The sequence below is a fragment of the Taudactylus pleione genome, unplaced genomic scaffold (genome assembly GCF_031769625.1).
Source record: "Taudactylus pleione unplaced genomic scaffold, aTauple2 ptg000094l, whole genome shotgun sequence".
Taxonomy (NCBI): Eukaryota; Metazoa; Chordata; class Amphibia; order Anura; family Myobatrachidae; genus Taudactylus; species Taudactylus pleione.
The window spans coordinates 173,653-200,017 of NW_028284496.1; the positions used below are offsets into that span (position 1 = coordinate 173,653).

General features: G+C 46.1%; 1 pseudogene across 1 annotated transcript; it reads right to left on the reverse strand.

The window, feature by feature from the left end:
* Positions 1 to 1,490: 1,490 nt before the first annotated feature.
* Positions 1,491 to 25,487, reverse strand: LOC148526741 (chemerin-like receptor 1; annotated as a pseudogene). The gene is made up of 2 exons (XR_015878220.1): positions 25,462 to 25,487; positions 1,491 to 2,584 (listed from the first exon to the last, which is right to left on the reverse strand). The product of XR_015878220.1 is annotated as a chemerin-like receptor 1 (transcript).
* Positions 25,488 to 26,365: the final 878 nt, after the last annotated feature.

Sequence of the window (26,365 nt, forward strand, 5' to 3'; positions counted from 1 at the left end):
ATCAGGGAAAACAAAAAAAAATGAAACAATAAAAAAAAAAAAATGATATGGACAAACAAACAAACAAATGAACAAACATAAAACACTGAAACCATATGTTTAAGCTCTTTTAGGAAAAATTGATGGCAGGTCCAAGCAAGCGTGCAGTGGTATGTTAAATCCAATGCGACCTAGCTGTCCCTACCTTAATCTGTGGCTTCTAGTGCTGGCAGCGTGTTGAATTGCCTGCACTGCACAGGAAGCTGCACAAAGTGTAAGTGGGGTAGCGGTGGTTGTGAGCAGCGGCACAGGATGACGTCAACAAGTCAGGAAGATCGTCAAGTTGTAGTCCAGTAATGCTCCACTGTTCTTCCTCCACACTATCTCCGGGGTCCAACGCGTTTCGTACCTGCCTAGGTACTTTTTCAAGGATAGTTTCCTTCTCTCTGGACCCCTGAGATAGCCCACTTACACTTCGTGCAGCTTCCTGTGCAGTGCAGGCAATTCAACACGCTGCCAGCACTAGAAGCCACAGATTAAGGTAGGGACAGCTAGGTCGCATTGGATTTAACATACCACTGCACGCTTGCTTGGACCTGCCATCAATTTTTCCTAAAAGAGCTTAAACATATGGTTTCAGTGTTTTATGTTTGTTCATTTGTTTGTTTGTTTGTCCATATAATTTTTTTATTTTTTTATTGTTTCATTTTTTTTGTTTTCCCTGATCTAGTTTTAACAAGCGCTCGTTTTCCCTTTCCATACTTGATGTTTTTTAATTGAGCAGCTGTATAGACATACCTAGTGCAGTTCATTTATTTTTATTCTTGACAAGTTTATTAACTATGCCGAACCTTCCCCCCCTAACCCTAACCCTCTCTTACTAACCTCCCCCTAGTGCCTAACCCTACCCTCCCCCTAAGTGCCTAAACCTAACCCCCGTCGGCTTCCTGACTGCATACCTCGTAAAATGCACATTAAAAACTCCACAATAAAAATATTTTAGATATTTTAGCATACATTTGTTTTTGATAAATGGTTAATATACACTGACTTCCTGTCATTGATTCTATGGCCCTGTTTGCAGGTCTGGTAAGTTTTGGTGCATGGGGCAAGTATAAGTAAGTGAACAACAGTGGCACCATCTACATTTTTAGAATAACAATGACCTGTAGTTCCAATGCAAAACCTGGACACTTTTTCAAAACTTGACCCATATATAACAGCTCATCTAGAAACAAAAACAAACTTCTACATGTTCCAGTTGTTTTACAGTACGTTCCGAAGTGGCAAAACTGATACTGATATTCTTTGTTTTAAAGTAAGTTTATATCTCAGGCATAAATATCCAACAGTTAAAGATCCAGATTATCAAAAGCAACTGTAGCCGTATTACTCAGTAAAATATTTAGCAATTTCCTCAAAATTCATTTAGCAGTGTTCAGAATATATTGTGTGTAACCACTGTATAAATCATGTATACAAAGATTTTCATTGCAAGTGTCTAGGCTCAGTCAGGTGAAGTGAGACTCTTGTCTGAAAGATATCTAGACTTTCCCTGGCTGTAATTGGTTCTACCATGGTCCTCACTAAATGCGCTTTCAAAGGCAGAAAGTATGGACCTGCGCAATGATTCTTTGAAGTCCCTTCCGAAGAAGACATAAAGGAATGGGTTTAAGCAACTGTTGAAGAAAGCCAAGCTGGTAGCTAGAGGACTTCCAATGAGAACGGCAGATTTCAATCCCTTGTTGTCCCAGTGGTGCATGATGACCTCCAGTACAGAAAGGACGTGATATGGAAACCAGCACAGAAAAAAAGAAGCTATGACAGTGGCCATGACCCTGAAGGGCCGGCTGGACCATGAAAATTTACCTCTTCTCAACTTCAAAGCCATCAAAGAATAAAAAACAAGGATAAGCCCAAAAGGGAGCAAGAATCCAAAAAGAAAGCGCACAGATATCATCACCTGATGCCTCATGGACCTGAGGGCTACGACCTCCATGTCTTCAAAGTCACTTGAGAAGGCATAATTATTATAGCAATGTGTCACGTTGGTCTCAGTATCTCTAATAGTGTCTCTAAATGCCATGTATGGTGAGCAGAGGCAAAAAGCAGCCAGCCAGATGGAAACCGCAATTATTGAGGCCAGTTTGGGGGTCCTATGGTTTTGGGCCCACACAGGTCTCACTACAGAGACGCAGCGGTCAGCACTTATAATGGTCAGCAGGAAGACACTGGCAAACAAGTTGAGGAAAGCCACCGTACTGTTTAATTTGCACAGTAGGACACCAAAGTGCCAATCAAATCCAAGTGCTGTGTATGTAATACTTAAAGGTAAGAAAAAAGTAAAGATGAAGTCTGCAATGGCAAGGTTTGAAAACCACACAGTGTTGACGGTTCTCTTCATCCTAAAACCAGCAATCCAAATCACCAGGCCATTCCCGATTGTTCCCAGCAGAAAAGCTATGCTATAAATTATAATGGACAGATAACGGAGTGCGGTATCCAGCTCTGAGTTTATCTCCTCGGTTGGTACATATTCTTCCTCCTCCCATTGCAGTCCCAGAGGGTCTGGTGAGTGTAGAGATGAGGTAGAGGTTTCCATGTCCTGAAAAAACATTGTGCACTAAGAATTAGTTATTGCTGAGAAGAAAAAAGAACGATCATAGACTTTGGCCTAATGTAGATCATAATTTGGGCCACACCACTACCATAAATGACATAAAAGTAATCATAGTAGTTAACATATGTACAGTAAAACTGGTTCTTCTAAAGGGATGTAATCCCATATGCGATCAGGATGCCAGCGGTCAGAATCCCGACAGCAGTCTGAATCCCAGCTCCAGAGTCCCGACCATTGACATCACGACGGTGAGTATTAGGGTTAGGTTTAAGGTTAGGGTAAGGCACTAGGGGGAGGGTTAGGGTTAAGCTGCAGGGGGAGGGAGGATTAGAGTTAGGCTGTGGTTGGGTTAGGGTGAGGGTAAGAGTTAGTATATTTACAAAATTCTGTTTGGATTCTGATTGGTGAGATGCCGCTGTCGGTATTCTGACTGTCAGCATCCTGACTGCCGGGATCCCTTACCCAACCTGTCGGCATCCTGACTGCCGGAATCCCATACCCAACCCCTTCTAAAGCAATCAAAGTACTGTAAGAAAATCGGGTGCCGCTCCCGGGAGGGAGCAGGTAGGTCCGCTTAGCAGGGGGACGAGGCCAGCAAAAAAAGGGGGCGTGTCCGGGGACATGGCAAACAATTTAGGGGTGGAGCCACATACTCGTGTCATTTTGGCCCCGCCCCGGTACAGAATGCTGATATTTCCGCCATTGTGGAGCAGGGGGCGATGTCATGATGACGCGATTCAGTGAGAATCGCGTCATCATTCCCACTGCTGCCGGTGTTTGGGGATGCATTGTGGGGGGAACTGGAGGGGCCATGAGGCTTGCCTACTTTCCGGGGGGCCGGGAGCAGCAAATGCAGCATGGAGCAGGGGCGTATCTATAATGGGTGCAGGGTGTGTGGGGGACACGGGCCCCTGGGTCCAGGGGGATCGCACCGCACACCCTGCACCCATAATATTACTTACCTCTCCGGAATCCCACGTCGGAGCGGGGGTCTCACCGCGGCCATTTTCCCATCATTTGCGCATGCGCAGTACAGGGAAAATGGCCACCGTGGCCATTTTCCTGGTGACCTGTGCATACTCTATAGACTCTGGGCTCACTCTAGTGCCCAGAGTCTATAACTCTGGTGCTGGCCGCGCACAGCTCAGTCCGCTGCCGTCCGCTGGATGGAGAGGAGGGGGCCTGTGTTGGAGACTGCACACGGGCCCCCTCCTCTCTAGAAACGCCCCTGGCATGGAGGTGTCTGGCATTTGCATCTGAGATGGATGGATTTGCACAGCAGCTTGTGTGCGGCTCTGCAAATCTGTCCATTTCTGTATCAGTCCTAGTGTTTGTTATAGTTACAGCTTTAAAGGTCCAGACACGTGGACCATTGGCTCTGCTCTGCCAAAACAGATTCTGAGTTGGGAACTAAGAACAAAAATGCAAGTAAATTTGCACCTGGAGCAAACCATGTTGCAATGCAAAGGGTGCAAATACTGGCTGCTTTTGCATGTACCCCGCCAATGCTGGACAGCTTTATTTTTGCAATCAATTTAGATAAGCTTGGACAAGCCCCTCTCAAACCTCAATCCGACTACACATTTAAAATTTTCAGCACCTGCAGTGGAATGGGATCGAAATGCCGGCGGCTTTTTAAATCCCGGCAGCGGCTGCCCGACAAGATCAAGATCCCGACAGAGGCAGGTAAAAACCCTAACCTTCCCTATCCCCCCTAACCCTCCCTTAGTGGTGCCTAATCCTATCCTCCCCTCTAGTGCCTAATCCTAACCCCCCCCTTACCACTCCCTAAAGCTAACCCTCCCGGGGGGGGTGCCTAACCCTAACCTCTCCCTGGGGGTGCCTAACCCTAATCTCCCCCAAATCTAACCCTTGCCCCGCTAGACTGCCTAATCATAACCCCCACCCCCGCGGCTAATGCTAAGGGCGCCTCGGACATACCATCATTCGGGATGTCATCTTTGGCGTTCCGGCATTGAGATTATGATAGGCGTTGGTGTTTCCATGCCTATCATAACTCCCTAAACCGGCATTCTGCTGTCGGGATTGTGACCTCACATAACTAAATCATACATGCCTACCTTCCCGGTTTTCGCGGGAGGCTCCCGATTTTTCGGGTAACCCCCCCGCACCCCCGGAAGGGTAGGCATTTCTCCCGCATTCTGCACACTTCCTAGTGAAGTGGGCAGAATGAGGAGAATACCCGCGGCGATCGCGGGTCTCCGTGAAGGGGGCGGGGCTTAAGATGTGATTCTGCATGAATCACAGCATTTGGCCCCGCCCCTATGTAAATTCCACCCAATTGCGGCAGTTTTGCCACGAGGGGGCGGGGCTTAATCATGAGATTCGTTAGGCCACACCCCCATCGCCCCCCTGCTGCTTCTCTTACCCGGGCTTCTCCCGGGAAGAGATTCTGAAAGGTAGGCAAGTATGAACTAAATCCCCCTGCAGCACAAGATGGTTTTACTAAGGTGCAAAGTTACTGGCTCTTTTTGCATTACTTCCAGCTCAGATTCAGCTCTTATTAGGGGTGAGCGGGTTTGGATTTCTGAAATCCGAACCCCCCCGAGCCCCCCCGATCCGAGTCCGATCCGAATCAGGCTCGACTTTTCCCGCCTGACTCGGATCTGAAATCGAGGCAAAACGTCATCATCCCGCCTTCCGAGTCTCGCGGGTTTTGGATCCTATATAAGGTACCCACGTCGGCGCCATTTTCTCACTCGGCTGTGGACAGTGAAGAGGGAGGGTGGGAGTTAGGGCTGTGTAGTGTAGTGTAGTGTAGTGCTGCTGTTGTCCACTACTTCAAAGTCCATAGGGGCTGGCTGTGTTGTGCTGTGCTGCTGTTGTTAATAGGGGCTGTGTCCACTACTTCAAAGTCCATAGGGGCTGGCTGGACTGTGTTGTGCAGTCAGTTCTCCATAGGGGCTGTGTCCACTCCAAAGTCCTGTGCAGTGTCCCAGTCCTAAAGGAGTGCTGCAGTGTTGTCCAGGGGGTGCTCTGTCCATCAGGGGTGCTCCCCCCAAGTGCTAAAAAAATAATATATTTTCTGTGTTTGTGAATTGTGTGCGCAGTAGCCGCACGTGCATCAACAAAGTAGTGCCAAGCGTGCGCCTGTGTCATAAGTAAAGGGCCGGCTGGCTTGACCGTTAAGGGTGCTGTAACCCCCGAAAGTACACTCCAGTCCAAACCAAAAAAAAAATTATTTTCTGTGTTTGTGAATTGTGTGCGCAGTAGCCGCACGTGCATCAACAAAGTAGTGCCAAGCGTGCGCCTGTGTCATAAGTAAAGGGCCGGCTGGCTTGACCGTTAAGGGTGCTGTAACCCCCGAAAGTACACTCCAGTCCAAACCAAAAAAAAAATTATTTTCTGTGTTTGTGAATTGTGTGCGCAGTAGCCGCACGTGCATCAACAAAGTAGTGCCAAGCGTGCGCCTGTGTCATAAGTAAAGGGCCGGCTGGCTTGACCGTTAAGGGTGCTGTAACCCCCGAAAGTACACTCCAGTCCAAACCAAAAAAAAAATTATTTTCTGTGTTTGTGAATTGTGTGCGCAGTAGCCGCACGTGCATCAACAAAGTAGTGCCAAGCGTGCGCCTGTGTCATAAGTAAAGGGCCGGCTGGCTTGACCGTTAAGGGTGCTGTAACCCCCGAAAGTACACTCCAGTCCAAACCCCAAAAAAAATTATTTTCTGTGTTTGTGAATTGTGTGCGCAGTAGCCGCACGTGCATCAACAAAGTAGTGCCAAGCGTGCGCCTGTGTCATAAGTAAAGGGCCGGCTGGCTTGACCGTTAAGGGTGCTGTAACCTCCGAAAGTACACTCCAGTCCAAACCAAAAAAAAAATTATTTTCTGTGTTTGTGAATTGTGTGCGCAGTAGCCGCACGTGCATCAACAAAGTAGTGCCAAGCGTGCGCCTGTGTCATAAGTAAAGGGCCGGCTGGCTTGACCGTTAAGGGTGCTGTAACCCCCGAAAGTACACTCCAGTCCAAACCAAAAAAAAAATTATTTTCTGTGTTTGTGAATTGTGTGCGCAGTAGCCGCACGTGCATCAACAAAGTAGTGCCAAGCGTGCGCCTGTGTCATAAGTAAAGGGCCGGCTGGCTTGACCGTTAAGGGTGCTGTAACCCCCGAAAGTACACTCCAGTCCAAACCAAAAAAAAAATTATTTTCTGTGTTTGTGAATTGTGTGCGCAGTAGCCGCACGTGCATCAACAAAGTAGTGCCAAGCGTGCGCCTGTGTCATAAGTAAAGGGCCGGCTGGCTTGACCGTTAAGGGTGCTGTAACCCCCGAAAGTACACTCCAGTCCAAACCAAAAAAAAAATTATTTTCTGTGTTTGTGAATTGTGTGCGCAGTAGCCGCACGTGCATCAACAAAGTAGTGCCAAGCGTGCGCCTGTGTCATAAGTAAAGGGCCGGCTGGCTTGACCGTTAAAGGGTGCTGTAACCCCCAAAGTACACTCCAGTCCAAACCAAAAAAAAAATTATTTTCTGTGTTTGTGAATTGTGTGCGCAGTAGCCGCACGTGCATCAACAAAGTAGTGCCAAGCGTGCGCCTGTGTCATAAGTAAAGGGCCGGCTGGCTTGACCGTTAAAGGGTGCTGTAACCCCCGAAAGTACACTCCAGTCCAAACCAAAAACAAATTATTTTCTGTGTTTGTGAATTGTGTGCGCAGTAGCCGCACGTGCATCAACAAAGTAGTGCCAAGCGTGCGCCTGTGTCATAAGTAAAGGGCCGGCTGGCTTGACCATTAAAGGGTGCTGTAACCCCCAAAGTACACTCCAGTCCAAACCAAAAAAAAAATTATTTTCTGTGTTTGTGAATTGTGTGCGCAGTAGCCGCACGTGCATCAACAAAGTAGTGCCAAGCGTGCGCCTGTGTCATAAGTAAAGGGCCGGCTGGCTTGACCGTTAAAGGGTGCTGTAACCCCCAAAGTACACTCCAGTCCAAACCAAAAAAAAAATTATTTTCTGGGTTTAGCCGCACGTATATATTAAATCGATATAACATAAATGGAGGACCAAACTTTCTCCGATAAAAATAAAATAGAGAAAGATCAAGAACCACTTCCTCCTAGTGCTGAAGCTGCTGCCACTAGTCATGACATAGACGATAACATGCCATCAACGTCGTCTGCCAAGGCCGATGCCCAATGTCATAGTAGAGGGCACATACAATCCCAAATGGCAAAGTTCAGGAAAATGACCTTGAAAAAGACATTTAAATCAGCTGAAGAGAAACGTAAACTTGCCAATATGCCATTTACGACACGGAGTGGCAAGGAACGGCTAAGGTCGATCCCTAGTATGTTCATGACTAGTGGTTCAGCTTCACATGACGATGGAAGCCCTCCTCCCACTAAAAAAATCAAAAGAGTTAAGCTGGCAAAAGCACAGCGAAGAACTGTGCTTTCTAAGAAGATATCACAAATCCCCAAGGAGAGTCCAAGTGTGGTGGTGGTTGCGATGCCTGACCTTCCCAGCACTGGACGGGAAGAGGTGGCTCTTTCCACCATTTGCACGCCCCCTGCAAGTGCTGAAAGGAGCACCCACAGTCCACTTGCTGATATGCAACTTGAAGATGTCACTGTTGAAGTACAACAGGATGAGGATACTGGTGTAGCTGGCGCTGAGGAGGAAGTTGGCGAGGAGGATTCTGATGGTGATGTGGTTTGTTTAAATCAGGCTCCGGGGGAGACAGTTGTTGTCCGTGGGATGAAAAAGCCCATCACGGTCATGCCTGGGCAGAAGACCAAACATTCCACCTCTTTGGTCTGGCAATATTTCTATCCAAATCCGGACAACAACTGTCTTGCCATATGTACCATATGTAAAGGTGAAATAAGTAGGGGTAGGGACGTCAACCACCTAGGAACATCCTCCCTTATACGGCACCTGCAGCGCGTTCATAAAAAGTTACTGTCAAGTTCAGAAACTTTGGCTAAGACCGTAAGCAGTCCAGGGACACCTAAATCCTGTTGTCCTGTTGTATCCAAGCGCCTGCAAACCACACCGTCAACTCCCTCCTCGTCAATTTCCTCCTTAGTCAGGATCGGAAGTAGTCCTGCAGGCCATGTCACTGGCATGACTGACTCTCCTATCCGGGATTCCTCTGGAGGATCCTGCATTGCTACGCCTACTGCTGCCGCTGCTGCTGTTGCTGCTGCTGGGAGTCGTTCATCATCCCAGAGAGGAAGTAGGAACACCACTACTTTTACTAAACAATTGACCCTCCAACAGTCCTTAGCGAGGAGGATGAAGTACGACAGCAGTCATCCTGAAGCAAAACGTATAACTGAGGCCTTGACTGCTATGTTGGTGTTAGACGTGCGTCCGGTATCCGCCATTAGTGCAGTGGGATTTAGACAATTGATGGAGGTAGTGTGTCCCCGGTTCCAAATCCCGTCTAGATGTCCTGAAAAATGCCGTTGTACACAATGTCCACTTAACCACGGACATGTGGACAAGTGGAACAGGGCAGACTAAGGACTATATGACTGTGACAGCCCACTGGGTAGATGTATCACCTTACGCAGCAACAGCAGCAGCGTCACCAGTAGCAGCATCTCAGAAACGCCAGCTCGTTACAAGGCAGGCTACGCTGTGTATCACCGGTTTCAGTAAGAGGCACACCGCCGACAACCTCTTAGAGAAACTGAGGGAAATCATCGCCCAGTGGCTTACCCCACTTAGACTCTCCTGGGGATTTGTGATATCTGACAACGCCACCAATATTGTGCGGGCATTACATCTGGGCAAATTCCAGCACGTCCCATGTTTTGCTCACACAATAAACTTGGTGGTGCAGAATTTTCTGAAAAGCGACAGGGGCGTGCAGGAGACGCTTTGGGTGGCCCGAAAAATTTCTGGCCACTTTCGCCATTCAGCGACTGCGTGCCGAAGACTGGAGCGCCAGCAAACACTCTTGAACCTGCCCCGCCATCACCTGAAGCAAGAGGTTGTGACGCGGTGGAACTCAACCCTCTATATGCTTCAGAGGATGGAGGAGCAGCAAAAGGCCATACAAGCCTATACATCCACCTATGACATAGGCAAAGGAGGGGGTATGCACCTGACTCAAGCGCAGTGGAGAATGATTTCCGTGTTGTGCAAGGTTCTCCAGCCCTTCGAACTTGCCACACGTGAAGTCAGTTCAGACACAGCCAGCTTGAGTCAGGTCATTCCCCTCATCAGGCTTTTGCAGAAGCAGCTGGAGAAAGTGAAGGAGGAGCTAAGACGGAGCGATTCCGCTCGGCATGTGGGACTTGTGGATGAAGCCCTTCATTCGCTTTGCCAGGATTCCAGGGTGGTCAATCTGTTGAAATCAGACCACTACATTTTGGCCACCGTGCTTGATCCTAGGTTTAAAGCCTATGTGGTGTCTCTCTTTCCGGCCGACACAAGCCTGCAGAGGTGCAAAGACCTGCTGGTGAACACACTGTCAGCTGAAGCGGAACGTGACACGTCAACGGCTCCTTCTTCATTTTCTCCCGCAACTGGGGCTGCCAGGAAAAAACTTAGGTATCCTAAGCAACCCGCTGGCGGTGATGCAGGGCAGGCAGGACCAAGTTTGGACATCTGGTCCGGACTGAAGGACCTGGCAACAATTTCTGACATGTCTACTGTCACTGCATATGATACTGTCACCATTGACAGAATGGTGGAGGATTACATCGGTGACAGCATCCAAGTAGGCATGTCAGACAGTCCATACCTGTACTGGCAGGAAAAAGAGGCAATTTGGAGGCCCCTGTACAAGCTGGCTCTATTTTACCTGAGTTGCCCCCCCTCCAGTGTGTACTCCGAAAGAGTGTTTAGTGCAGCCGGGAACCTTGTCAGCGAAAGGCGTAGGAGGTTGCTTCCACAGAATGTGGAGAAGATGATGTTCATCAAAATGAATTATCAGCTCTTCCAGGGAGACCAGCCTCCAGAAGGTACAGAGGGACCTGTGGTGGTGGATTCAAGTGGGGACGAGTTAATACTTTGTGAGGATGAGGATGTACACACTGAAGAGGGTGAGGAATCGGTGGATGAGGAGGATGAGGATGACATCTTGCCTCCGTAGAGCCAGTTTGTGCAGGGACACATTAATTGCCAGCTTGTTTTGTGGGGGCCCAAACGAACCAATCATTTCAGCCACAGTTGTGTGGCAGACCCTGGCGCTGAAATGATTGATTTGTTAAAGTGTGCATGTCCTGTTTATACAACATAAGGGTGGGTGGGAGGGCCCAAGGACAATTCCATCTTGCACTTCTTTTTTTTCTTTGCATTATGTACAGTTTGGGGCCTAGTTTTTCTAACTGCCATCCTGTCTGCCACTGCAGTGTCACTCCTAGATGGGTCACGTGTTTGTGCCGCCCACTCGTGTCGCTTAGCATAGTCATCCAGCTACCTCGGTGCAACCTTTTGGACATGAAAACACTATTGTGAGGTGTGAGGTGTTCAGAATAGACTGGAAATGAGTGGAAATTAAGGTTATTGAGGTTAATAATAGCATAGGAGCAGAGAAACCAACAAATTCTGTGATTTTAGCTGTTTTTATGCTTTTTTAAAAAAAAATACAGATCCAAAACACAAAACCCAGAACCCAAAACACGGAAGGGTGGTTTTGGCAAAACCAATCCAGATCCAAAACACGAAGAAAGATCCAGATCCAAAACCAAAACACAAAACACGAAAAGTGGCCGGTGCACACCCCTAGCTCTTATGACTTTTATTTTTGTGTAAAATGCACATGTCTGTGATACACAGGTACATGACAAATGGTTACACAAAATTACTGTATGAATATTCAGGCACATCTGACACTGACAACGCCTTATGAGGTTTTTTAATCACACTCATAAATAGTTAAACATATCCTGTACCACATTCCTGGCTTCATATTATGTAAGTATGACATAAGTTCCTCAAATCTGTCCTGGAATAAAAATAAATGCTGATGTTCTTTGTTCCTCATTTTGCAACCAGTCATACAACAGAGACAATATTAGTCCTTACATGAAATTAGAGAGCTATCATACTAAGGCAGAGTTGAATGCACTCCTATTTTCGGCACATCTCACGTTTTTGCAGCACAATAGCTGAGCGTCTGCAAATATGGACGAGGCAGAGTTATATCCTCTTTAATCGTAACCTATCTATAATAGGTGCAAGGTGTGCATTGCACAATGGCCCCACAAACACCACTCCCGGAGCTCACACTGCACCCGGCAAGTAAGTCCCTCTGCAGCTGGTGCCATCTTTCTGTGACATCTCTGGAAAGTTGGCCACACGCACTGAAAGCAAGGCCTTTGGTATCTTCTGCACATGCAACATCTTCCTAAATATCAATGGAAAGATGGTGATGGCCACAGAAGGTGGGAGGCTGCTAAATGGTGAAGGGGGAGGGTGCAGCAAGCGGGCCCCTCAAGCTGTGGAAACATCCCTGCTGAGGAGGTGTAACTGGGATATAACAGGATGTTCTGATGTAGACACAGGGCCTGATTCAGAGCCGGACGCTCTGACAGCGCTCGCTCTGAATCAGGGCCGTCCTTCTCTTTTTTTAGAGCGGCCTCCTGCTCGCTCGCATAGCTGTGGGTGACCACCCACAGCTATAGCGAGCGGCCAGGAAGATGGTCATGATGGTCAAGACCATCGCGACCATCGGGCTTGCGAAGAGACCCTTGCAGTAGGGTCTCGTTGCCGCAAGCCCAAGAGTGCTTTTGGCTCTATCAGAGCCAAGAGCACTCCCACTGACATCACTTGTGATGTCAGTGGGGCCGGCCCCAGACGGTAGGCGTTCCCATGGGAACACCTCCATCTGGGCAGACACGCTCCTGGCCTGCCCACCAAAGGGGGCGTGCTGTCACTCAACATCGACAGCACGCCCCCTTTGTAACGAGACCCGGAGTGACGGCTTCCCCATCGCTATCCGGGTCTCGCGCATGCGCACGACGGGGCCGGCTCCGTCGTGCGCATGCGCACTGGGCCACCATTGACCCGCTTGCAAGCGAATAGCGCTCGCGAGCGGGTCTGAATCAGACCCAGTTCATTGAGTGCATGTCAACACAACTGCAGCCTGCAGCCCTAGGCCGAATCATGGGGGGACTGTCAGGCCCAAAGTCCCAGGCCCGGAGAGAGCAGAGGCCCAGATATGCACTGGCAGCCAGGGAGAAACAGAGCTGCCACCAGCACTTCAGATATATGGCGCCTGCCGCGAGCAATCACAACTCGCACAAGCAGCCAATCAGGAGCATCCACTCCTAATTGGCTCACGGCCGGCACCATATATCTAAAAAGTGCCGGAGGCAGTGCTGTTTGTTTCTACCTGCTTGCCGGCATATACTGCACATCTGCCCTCACAGTCCAGCCAAGTTGCGCTTGTTGCCATGTCCGGCGTCATGGTGGAGTACCGGGAGAGCCCCCTGAGCAGTCAACCCGGTACTTTGAGCAGACGCTGCAACAGCAGCTGCTGCAGGAGCAGAGACAGGTGCTCAGGGTCCGGACCAAGAGGGAATTCCAGCTCAAGCTCAATAACCCCATAGGATGGGCCACATGGTGAGGAGGGGGCCACACTGGGAGGATAACACTGAGGAGGGGGGTGGAAGGAGGGGACCACACACATACTGAGGAGGTGAGGTAGGGGTCACACTGAAGGGGAGAGGAGGGGGCATCACACTTAGTGGGGTGGAGGGTAGAGGGGGAGAGAAGACAGTAATGTGATGATGGGACCTGGGGCGGCCCTGCCCTGACTATTTTGTCAGTATCGGGGCCCACAATTTCTGGTGGCAGCCCTGAAGACACCTATTTCTGGGCATATCATTTGCTCTAAATATGCACATGCACAGTGGTGGTGATGATGATGATGATGATGACAATGACAGCGAGTATCAAATCAAGCTAACTGTCAGTGGGTGGGCACACTGCAAAATGCATACAACGCTACATACAGGTGAAAATGCAAATGTATTTCCGTGCGCCCAAAGCGGCAGAACATATTGGTGATTTGCTTTCAACTCTGCATCCGGTTTTCTGTGTGATGTTTTTCATTGTATTTAGAGCAGTACTTATCATCTCTGCTCCTGAAGTACGCCAGCAGGTCATGTTTCCAGGATTTCCATAAATGTATTCACGTGACACAATCCATCTGACCAGGTCAGCAATTAGTAAACGGATTCTCACACTTTAGAGATTCTCAACAAATGAGCATTATCAGGTGTATAAAATGTTTCTTCATCTATGTTCAGAGGTGCCCTAAATGGTTAAAAAAAATTAATGTAGAAATTCATGTCCTTTTACACTATCATGAAGTAGCAATTGCAGACCAAAAGAGCCACAATATAGTGTGAAGGCGCCCACTGCTCTAGAACCTTGACAGGATATCCCCAGTACAGTATGGGGGAAGAATCAACAGCTCTTATATAAAGGCAAATCTTATGGGTACAATGGCTTCAACTGAACTCAATGCTGATTATCCTCTGTACGGTATGTTGCCTGGTTATAATAATGCCACACATATCAAATGATTTGGTTGGTGAAGTATTTTGTTCTTTACAGCTACAGGAATAAATCCATAAGATATATCCAAAATCACCACAAGAACTTTAAAAAAATTATCACAATCCCCCCCCCCTACGTACCCCCCCCCCCTCAAAAAAAAAATCCTTTATTGCAAATTAACAATTGTGGTTATAGACATAAACCTGCATCTATTGCTGAGTCTAGCATGGGTTAATTATACTAATATTAAATGTCTGTGGAGAGAGTATGGTGTGGAGTATTTTCCAGATTAGCTGCACAGAAGCTCTACTTCCCATGCTGCATAGAGGGCCAGCCCTTTGAAAACTTAGATACCGCTATACTTAGTGACATTAACCACAAATGTGCATTATGGCTTAGATTCCAGGAGATTACCCAGACATATACAACAATTATAAATGCTGTAGTCTAAATGGGCTTTTTGTGATGCAACGCATAATATGAGCAAAAATTAACAACAATGCAGATTATCTGATAAGCATTGTTTTATTTAGAAGCTAAATAATGCCTTTAAGTCCAATTAAAAAATAATTAATCCTAAAAACATGCAGGGGGAGTTGTATCAAGCCTAGGAGAGTGATAAGGTGGGGAAGTTGCACCAAAGCAACAAATCTGCTTTATAACTGTCATTTATTTAGCACAGTAGAATTGACAGATGCTGATTGGTAGCTCTGGGTAACTTCTCCACTTTATCTCTCTCCAAGCCTGGACACATCTCCCCTGCAATGCTAAAAGATTATTCACATAAATTGTGTTTTGAAAAGGGGAGAAGCATTCAGTGCCATAGAGGGTGCCATCTGATTGGTAGGGATTCAAGCACCTCTACCTTCTAGGGCACTAAATGCCTCTTCATCTTCAAAGTAGGGGTGTGCACCGGCCACTTTTTGTGTTTTGGTTCTGGATCTGGATCTTTCTTCGTGTTTTGGATCTGGATTGGTTTTGCCAAAACCACCCTTCGGTGTTTTGGGTTCTGGGTTTTGTGTTTCGGATCTGTATTTTTTTTTTAAAAAGCATAAAAACAGCTAAAATCATAGAATTTGTGGGTTTTTCTGCTCCTATGCTATTATTAACCTCAATAACCTTAATTTCCACTCATTTCCAGTCTATTCTGAACACCTCACACCTCACAATAGTGTTTTTATGTCCAAAAGGTTGCACCGAGGTAGATGGATGACTATGCTAAGCGACATGAGTGGGCGGCACAAACACGTGGCCCATCTAGGAGTGACACTGCAGTAGCAGACAGGATGGCAGTTTGAAAAACTAGGCCCCACACAGTGCATAATGCAAAGAAAAAAAAAGAGGTGCAAGATGGAATTGTCCTTGGGATGTTGTATAAACAGGACATGCACACTTTAACAAACCAGTCATTTCAGCGCCAGGGTCTGCCACACGACTGTGGCTGAAATGATTGGTTCGTTTGGGCCCCCACAAAACAAGCTGGCAATTAATCTGGCCCTGCACAAACTGGCTCTACGGAGGCAAGATGTCGTCCTCATCCTCCTCATTCACTGATTCCTCACCCTCTTCAGTGATGTGTACATCCTCATCCTCATAGAGTATTAATTCGTCCCCGCTGGAATCCACCACCACAGGTCCCTCTGTACGGTCTGGAGGCTGGTCTCCCTGGAAAAGTTGATAATTCATTTTTATGAACATCATCTTCTCCACATTTTGTGGAAGCAAACTCCTACGCCTTTTGCTGACAAGGTTCCCGGCTGCACTAAACACTCTTTCGGAGTACACACTGGAGGGGGGGCAACTCAGGTAAAATAGAGCCAGTTTGTACAGGGGCCTCCAAATAGCCTCTTTTTTCCTGCCAGTACATGTATGGACTGTCTGACATGCCTACTTGGATGCTGTCACAGATGTAATCCTTTAACAGACAGACGCACGCTTGTCGCTGCTGCTTTAAGGATGCAGGTGAAGCTAGAGCCCACAAATTTCAAAAAGACAGAAAAAAAAAGAATTTTTTTATTGTTTGTGGAGCACACTTTGAGGGTTACACCACCCTTTAACAGACAGACGTATGCTTGTCGCTGCTGCTTTAAGGATGCAGGTGCGGCTACAGTCCACGCATTTCACAAAGACAGAAAAAAAAAGAAGAATTTTTTTATTGTTTGTGGAGCACACTTTGAGGGTTACACCACCCTTTAACAGACAGACACATGCTTGTCGCTGCTGCTTTAAGGATGCAGGTGCGGCTACAGCCCACACATTTCACAAAGACAGAAAAAAAGAAGAATTTTTTTATTGTTTGTGGAGCACACTTTGAGGGTGTCACCACCCTTTAACAGACAGATGCACGCTTGTCGCTGCTGCTTTAAGGATGCAGGTGCGGCTACAGCCCACACATTTCACAAAGACAGAAAAAAAGAAGAATTTTTTTATTGTTTGTGGAGCGCACTTTGAGGGTAACACCACCCTTTAACAGACAGACGCACGATTGTCGCTGCTGCTTTGAGGACAGTATCATATGCAGTGACAGTAGACTTGTCAGAAATTGTTGGCATGTCCTTCAGTCCGGACCAGATGTCCAAACCAGCCCTTGACTTATGACACAGGCGCACACTTGGCGCTGCTACTGTATTGATGCACGTGCGGCTACATCGCACACAAGTCACAAACACATAATAAAAATAGTTTTTTATTTTTTGGAGCACTTTGAGGGTTACACCACCCTTTAACAGACAGACGCACGCTTGTCGCTGCTGCTTTGAGGATGCAAGTGTGGCTACAGCCCACACAATTCACAAAGACAGAAAAAAAGATTTTTTTTATTGTTTGTGGAGCGCACTTTGAGGGTTACACCACCCTTTAACAGACAGATGCACGCTTGTCGCTGCTGCTTTGAGGATGTAAGTGCGGCTACAGCCCACACAATTCACAAAGACAGAAAAAAAGAAGAATTTTTTTATTGTTTGTGGAGCACACTTTGAGGGTTACACCACCCTTTAACAGACAGACGCACGCTTGTCGCTGCTGCTTTGAGGATGTAAGTGCGGCTACAGCCCACACAATTCACAAAGACAGAAAAAAAGAAGAATTTTTTTATTGTTTGTGGAGCGCACTTTGAGGGTTACATCACCCTTTAACAGACAGACGCATGCTTGTCGCTGCTGCTTTGAGGATGCAGGTGGAATCTAGACGGGATTTGGAACCGGGGACACACTACCTCCATCAATTGTCTAAATCCCACTGCACTAATGGCGGATACCGGACACACGTCTAACACCAACATAGCAGTCAAGGCCTCAGTTATACGTTTTGCTTCAGGATGACTGCTGTCGTACTTCATCCTCCTTGCTAAGGACTGTTGGAGGGTCAATTGTTTTGTAAAAGTAGTGGTGTTCCTACTTCCTCTCTGGGATGATGAACAACTCCCAGCAGCAGCAACAGCACTAGGAGGAAGTGGTTCTTGATCTTTCCCTATTTTATTTTTATCGGAGAAAGTTTGGTCCTCCATTTAAGTTATATTGATATATACGTGCGGCTAAGGCGCACACAAACACAGAAAATATTTTTTTATTTTTGCTGGAGAGTAGTGCACTTTGTGGGTTACACCACCCTTTAAGAAATGAGCCAGCCGGCTCTTTACTTATGGGACACAGGCGCACGCTTGCGCTGCTCCTTTGTTGATGCACGTGCGGCTACAGTGCACACAATTCACAAACACAGAAAATATTTTTTTATTTTGTTTGGAGTGCCCTTTGGGGGTTATAGCACCCTTTAACGGACAAGCCAGCCGGCCTTTTACTTATTGGACACAGGCGCACGCTTGCCACTACTTTGTTGATGCACGTGCGGCTACTGCGCACACAATTCACAAACACAAAAAAATATATTTTTTATTTTGTTTGGAGTGCCCTTTGGGGGTTACAGCACCTTTTAGCAGTCAATCCAGCCGGCCCTTTATTTATGGGACACAGGCGCACGCTTGGCACTACTTTGTTGATGCACGTGCGGCTACTGCGCACACAATTCACAAACACAAAAAAATATATTTTTTTATTTTGTTTGGAGTGCCCTTTGGGGGTTACAGCACCCTTTAACGGACAAGCCAGCCGGCCTTTTACTTATGGAACACAGGCGCACACTTGGCGCTGCTCCTTTGTTGATGTACGTGCAGCCACAGTGCACACAATTCACAAACACAGAAAATATATATTTTTTTGTAGCACTTGGGGGGAGCACCCCTGACGGACAGAGCACCCCCTGGACTACACTACAGCACCCCTTTAGGACTGGGACACTGCACAGGACTTTGGAGTGGACACCGCCCCTTTGGACAACTGACTGCACAACGCAGTCCAGCCAGCCCCTATGGACTTTGAAGTAGTGGACACAGCCCCTATGGACAACAGCAGCACAGCGCAGCACAACACTACACTGCACTACACTACACTACACAGCCCAGCCAGCCCTAACTCCCACCCTCCCTCTTCACTGTCCACAGCCGAGTGAGAAAATGGCGCTGACGTGGGTACCTTATATAGGATCCAAAACCCGCGAGACCTGGAAGGTGGGATGATGAAATTTTGCCTCGATTTCAGATCCGAGTCAGGCGGGAAAAGTCGAGCCTGACTCGGATCGGCCTCGGATGGGGGGGCTCGGGGGGGTTCGGATTTCAGAAATCCGAACCCGCTCACCGCTACTTCAAAGGTTTCCTGGTGCAACACTAACAAAAACAACTGTCTATGGTCACTTTATTGACGTTCCTGGAATCATTACACTTATTGTTGGGGTTTTAATAAAACTCGGGTATGCTTTTTTTATATAAAAAAATACTCACAAAAACAGCTTTTGCTGAAAAACAACATAAAAAAGGACTAAAAAACTTCTGTGTCCTACTGTAAACAGAAAACGTTCTAATTCCAAGTGGTTCCCAAAAGCAAATTTGCCCCAACCTGTGGTCGTGCACCCACTTTTCCCAGCTTTACTTTCATTACTTTTAGGATTGGAGAGACACAAGGTCCAGATCTGCTTTTTTTTTTTTTAAATCATTACAAAAAAACTTTGAGGTCTGGCAGGTTTTGGCTTAAAGACAATGCGACTGTACCAGCTGACTTAAATGAGGTGAGAAAGTGCACATAATGAAATGTCAAGTGAGTATTAAAGTGGGATTTGTGTATGGGTCAGAATAGAGATGTGCGGGTCCGGATTTCTGAAATCCGAACACACCCGAATTTAGGGTAGCCGAGTAGAACCGGGTCCGGGTTCGGATTCACTTTTGTGATCCGGTTCGGATCTGTTGCCGGTTTCGAACTCTTATTTAAAAACCAAACTCAGTTTTTGGATTCGAACATTGTAGCTGTTTTCATCAATTTGTAGAACCGGGTCAAAGTTCGGATTCACCTTTGTGATCCGGTTCGGATTCACCTTTGTGATCCGGTTCGAATCTGTTGCCAGTTCGGAACTCAGATTTAAAAACCAAACTCAGGTTTTGGATTCGAACATTGGAGCTGTTTTTATAAATTTTTTATAATTTTTATTACATTTTTATCATTTTGAATCCAAAACCAAAACAGTTGAGGGTAGTTTTGCAAAACCAAAACATCAAGATGAATCCAGATCTAAAACCAAAATGCAGGGGTCTGTGCACATCTCTAGTTCAGACCTAAGTCTAAAATATGAGCCTACAGTATATCAAAAACAATAACCTGACAAACTATGGGCCGGATTCAATTAGCCACGATAAATCACGATATTATCACACTAATCGCCCATTTTTTACATGATATTCTCGCCTATTTCGGCAATGCGCACTCCCGTTTTTCCCCAAATCCTATTGTAAAACAGGCGTAAACGCATACAGTATGTGCAATAATTTTTCATGGCGAAAATTTCTCTACATTTAGGGAAATCAGTCTGTACCCCCAAAAAAAGTCTAACTGATATAGGCAATCAATCTAGAAGTGTATTAATGGCCTTAATACAAGTATTTTGGGTTATTAAATTGGGTCAATTGGCTGTTATCTGCATATTTGCATAATTACATGATAAAAAGCAATATTATTTTGGAGAAAATAACTACTGGACTTTTATTGGGGGTGCATTAAATGGGTGCTAGTATATTCTTGTGTCTATAAAGTGCACTTTTAAAATTTTTTAAAAATACACAGCTACCTGCAATGTTTTAAACACCTGTCCCATCCATACATCTTCCAAAAATACCAGGCCCACTACTTTAAATCCATTTTCCACTACTTTTATTTTTTTCAACTTAAAATTGACATGCCATTTTTGCACAAATGACACTAATTAAGCACAACTTTTTGGCTATTTTATCATTAAGGGGGGGGGGGGATCCAAAGGGTTCTGAAACAAATCCCCAATTTTTAGCCAAAAATAGAGATTTTGCAATTATTTTCACCTGCCCCGAGGTGGTGAAAACTTTTTGGCGGTTTCTGTCTATGCAATTATAGCACATGTGAGAACTGAATTATGCGATCGCGAAATTATCGCGTCACGATAATTTATCGTGAAAACGGGACTTATCGCGTCTAATTGAATCCGGTCCTATGTAGTCACATGAAGCAGTGTTTTCGACACTCCGACATTACAATCCAGGTTTTAGGGATATCCAAGCTGGAGTCCAGATGGTTAAATCAAATTGACTGAGGTATTAATTAAGTCACCTGTGCTCAAGCCTGGATATCCTTAATACCTGGACTGTAATGGCGGAGTTTGGGAACCTCTAAAGAATAAATATATACAATATATACCGATAAAGATTCAGTGACCAGCAGCGCTATAGAGACTGGTGACAGCAGCACCATCACCCATCACTCACACCAATGTCACTGTGTGCCCTGTACACAGACTGCTGTGTAGCCTATCCTATTCTAGTGACTGTGGGCACAAAGCATCTACCCCCCCCCCCTTCCCTTACCGGCCATGCGCCTGGTGTTGCACCTATGTTTTTCTTCGATGTTGTCAATAAATTTAGTTTTTGCTATTGCTCAGCTTTAACTTAACAGTTGATGGAGATGATACAAAATGCAGGTTATTTCTAGGAGTTTCCACTTCACAATGATGCAGTTTTCATGAAAATCATTTTTTGTGCCAAATTGGAAACAAACTGACAGATACAACGTTCTTATAATATTAGTATTGATTCACACAGAGCCGTAACTAGACTTTTTGGTGCCCTGTGCCAGAAAGAGCATTGGCGCCCCCCTCATTTTTCAAAGGGACATAGGCGGTCGTAGGATGCAAGTGGTTGTTCTGAAACAGGGGCACCAATCCTGGCCGCTTGCATCCTGAACGGCCGCCTCCATGTCAGTCGTTAGGCTGTGGGTTAACACCCACAGCTCTAACGACCGCTAAAGGTGATGGTCGCGATGGTCAAGACCATCGCAACCATCAGGGCTTACGACGAGACCCTAAGGTAGGGTCTCGTCAACCTTAAGCCCCAGGGAGCTACCTGCTCTGTTTGAGCAGGAAGCTCCCCACTGACATCACTGATGATGTCAGAGGGGCCGCCCCCAAACGGCATGCGTTCCGACAGGAACGCCTCCGTTTGGCCGGGCATGCACCCGGCCCGCCCAGCAAACGGGGCGAGCTGTTACTCAACATCGACAGCTCACCCCGTCTGCAACGAGACCCCTAATGATGGATCACCTGTCGTTAGCTGGGTCTCGCGCATGCGCACGACGGAGCCAGCTCCGTCGTGCGCATGCGCACTGGAGCAACATCGACCCGGTCGCGAGCTCATAGATTTAACGACCGGGTCTGAATAAGCTCCATAATGCACCCAAAAAAGGGCCATGGCTTCATGGGGAAGGGCCAGGGAAGAGATAGGGGAGGCCAGGAGAAGCTGGGGATAAAATAAGAGGAAGCTACAAGCAAGAATGATAATAAACAGAAATTTGACAGGTCCAAACAGCGCCCCCTGCCCTGTGGTGCCCTGTGCGATGGCACTGGCCGCACTACCCTAGCTACGGCCCTGGATTTATACTATAGAACACATATATTGCAATTGTAATAATTGCCAGCAAAATGTAATTTCATTTAGAAATAAGATATGTAGCATTTTTAAATGAATTTACTATCTTATATTGCCTGAGACAGCTGCGACAGGATACATCACTGTAGACAGAGTTTTGGTCATAGTCCAAACACATGCAGAGTAAAGTTATTTGTGAACAGCAACGATTGTTCTCTGGCCTGATACCTATCCTGTTCTCAATGGAAATTATGTTGAATGGGTGTTCAGAAAATAAACTAGAGACAGATGTGTTTTTATTAAGGATTCAGCAGAGTAATCTCTATGGGGGAGATGTATCAAAACCTTGGCGAGCGAAAAAGTGGGGGAGTTGCCCAAAGCTTCAAATCAGCTTCTGTCATTTATCTAGCACAGTCTTTTATATGACAATTAGAAGCCAATTGATTGATTTGTGAACTACTCCACTTTTACTCTCTCCAAGACTGGATACATCTCCTCTTAAGTATCAAAACCTCAGACTTGCTCTTTCATAAAGTATAGTTCTTCTATCATAGAGCATTGCTCTTTCAGATTATGATGATTAGTTAACAAACTGTTCAAGAAACCTGCATATTATTCAGGGTTGGGTATGATATCCCAACTGTCGGGATGCAGTTGTTCAGAATACTGACAGCCAGAATCCCGACACCTATAGGAAGGCACGTAAGTATTTTCCCTACCCCTACTCTAACCCTCCCTCCCTGGTGCCTAAAACTAACCCCTCCTTCCTAGTGCCTAAACCTAACCAACCACTTCCCACACCCTAAACCTAAGACCCCCTCCCCAGTGCCTAAACCTAACCTCCCCCCTTCTGCCTAAACCTAACCTCCCTCTCCCCACACCCTAATCCTAACACTCCCTCCCCGGTGCCTAACCCTAACCCTTCCCCTAATGCCTAACCCTAACCACGCTAGCTAACGCTAACCTCCCCCTAACACCATGATACTTACCTTCAGGATGCCGACGGTCCAGATACTGGTGCAGGGATCCCAACCTGTCGGGATTTCGGTGCCGGTATTTGGACAGTTGTCATCCCACATGCCGGGATGCCGATTACATCCCTGTTATACTGCAGCTTTTATTGTTTAGTATATGACTTGTATATTGTTTGGACACAGCCCATAGAGTCAAACGTGTACACTTTATCACTAGCCAAGGTTTGATACATTTCCCTCTTATACCTCTTTTCCACCAGAAACCCGTCCGACTTGGGTTTTCAGTCATGGGTCCAACCCAGGTCAGACACCGTTTACACAGCACCATCGATCTTGGTTATTCTCAGGTCAGCCCCGTTCACACTGAACCTGGGTCTGCCCTGCTAAACTTGTGAAGTCATAAAAAGGGGGAGGTGACTGCTCCACAACCACCAATCAGCTCATTTTAGGCATGACTCAGGTCAGATAACCCGGGTTGCGCCATTTACACTGCACCATTACCCTAGTCCATCCTGGGTCCGACAGTGGTAGCTACCTGGGTTGGATTGCAGGGTAACTTGACCCAGGTTATTCTTCAGTTACCCTTTTACACTGATCTGTGACCCGGGTAGACCCAGCAAAAACCCATATTTTTGCTCTGGTGTAAAAGGGGTATTAGAAATACTCTGCTGAATCCTTAGGAAAAACAAATCTACTTGTATCACAAGGACAAAACCATCAACATAATCTGTGCACCTAGTACATTACGCTTCTCCTCTCAACTTCAGACTTATTTTGTTGTAGTTACCTGGACTGACTGACTGAATGAATACATTGATGAGTAGGGTGTTTAATAACATAATGTAGTGAATTTTGCACAGCATACAGGTGGAGCGTGACTATTTTACCCAGCATCTGTGATTGCCGAGTTGGAGGGGTTATGATGGATGGTTTGTGTTATCTTTAAAGATTAGCTCTAATCACTGCAACTGCCACAAATCACTACAACTGCCACTAAACTACAGCGTATCCTGAATGGTGCCTGAGCGACAGCTGGAAATAGCCTGATGACAATCTAGTATATTTGTCAATTGTTCTGAAATAATATAACAAATCTACATATAAATACTATGTTTCCAAGATATACTGTAGATCAGGGTGTCAAACTCGTTGCCATCCAGCTGCTGTGGGACTACATATGCCAGCATGCCTTGCCACAGTTTTAGCTTGCCTTAATAGCAAAACTGCAGCAGTGCATGCTGGGATGTGTAGTTCCACTGCAGCTGGCTGGCCACAAATTTGACCCCACCTTTGCTGTAGATGTACAGTATGCATAGTATCCAACTGTTGCAAATGTCTAGAAATTGATCAATGATCGAAACATTTCTCACTTAGGAGATGTCTGATTTTTCAGTGTGAACCAACAGCACAATAAAGTCACGCTTTGTCTGCATGACCCCTGTGTTTTGGTTTTTGATCTGGATTCACTTTTGTCAATTAAAATAAATAAATAAACAAGATCCAAAACCAAAACGGTTTTGGATCTTATTTTTTTTTTTTTAATTGATAAAAATTTTTTAAAAACAGCTAAAATCATGTAGATTTTGCAATCCAAAATTCAGTTTTAAAATTCAAATTCCGAACCACAGGAAGCTCAGAATCACGACTCATACATGTGCGGATTCACAGAATTAGGGTGGATTCAGATTTCTGGAGAACCGAACCGCACATCTCTAGTTCTTGCTATCTAATCCTATGCTCTAGGCTTAAAAAAAGGGAGCATTTATTGAAAGCAGTATTTACAACCCATAAAAGTCCATGATTATCACATTCATTACACTTGAAGTGACAGGGATTATAGTGGCACAAGCTCCGATAAGAAAGTATTCAGCACAATCTGATGATGAGATTGAGCCCCCTGAGAATATGTTGACAAATCTGGATTACGTTATCTTTTTCTAGAAACCAGTTCTATAGAGTCAAGAAAACTGGAGAGAGAAACTAGCTTGGTCATTTTATCTTATACATTGTACCAAGTATTTCCTTCCTGTAATTACTGCTAAACAGTACAATGAGAAGGGGATTGCCAGGGGTTGTGTGGGGAAATATGGAGATAACTAGTAAAAGTGTATTAGTGGTGCGCCAAACCACAAAACATAACTCTTATTTAGAAAACCACAAGTGACATGAATCCTCATTTATTAGATCCCTTAATTGTTTTGTATATGTGTTTTGTTTGCTTAGTTTCCCATTTTTTTGGTAAGAGGAATCCAAACAAGTCATTAACACTAATTGTTTGACTAGAAAGCAAGAAAGATATGATTATCCTTAAAGCATCACGAGATAAAGGTCACAAGTGGCTATAAAAAGACTGTCCTGGGGCCATAGGAGACACGCAAGGTGTAAATAAGTCTTGATGTCAAAGTGTTAGCAGCAGATTCCATACCTGTTGTGTAAGTGGATTTGTCTCTTTCTCCCCGGCTCCCTGTATCTGATGCTCCTGCTCTCAGAACAGCTGGAATATCCACAGCCAGTGACTCAGAGCTGCACTGCCTCTTCCCTCTGTAACCCATTATCTCCTGAAAGGAGCACAAAGAGGCTGGAAAACTGAGGTTACTGGAGTCTGACTCACTCTGTGATGTGGGAATTGGTGGAGGAAAGACATTGCCGATAAGCTAAAGCTCATATAAGGGTAAAAGAATATGGAGTAAGAAGCAGCTATTTAAGCTTAAACTGCCCAGCACCCCTTTACTAAGCAGCCTACTCACAGCTTTATGCAATATCAGGATCCAGCATAAACTCCATTTACAACACTCTGAAACACAGACGCCAGCAACGGGGATAGTATGTCAACATAAGATTATCAACATGGTTGTAATGTCGACATGCTTGGTGTGTTGACAATGATCATGTAGAAATTCATCATGCACCATGCACGTGGCCGGTAAAGGGTGGGGGCAGAGGTGCTTTGGGCCTGTCACGTGAATAGGATAGGCTACATAGCAGTCTGTGCACAGGGCACACAGTGACATTGGTGCGAGTGGCGAGTGAAGGTGTTGCTGCCACCAGTCTGTATAGCTCTCCTGGTCACATGGGTCACTCCCACGACAGGGCCCCTATGCAAAGCCATACAACTAGAACACATCAAATAAAAACAATGTTGACAGAAGCAACTTCATCATGGGCGAAGCCGCATGCAAACCTAAAACTAGAAATTTGGTTTTGAAATTCGATTTCCGCACTGCGGGAAGATCTGGACTGGGAGCTGGATCGATTGGTACTCCAAAGTGACACCGAACTCAGACTCGGTTCAACTTGGAACCTCTAAATTTGGTTGTTGTCGTTCTCTG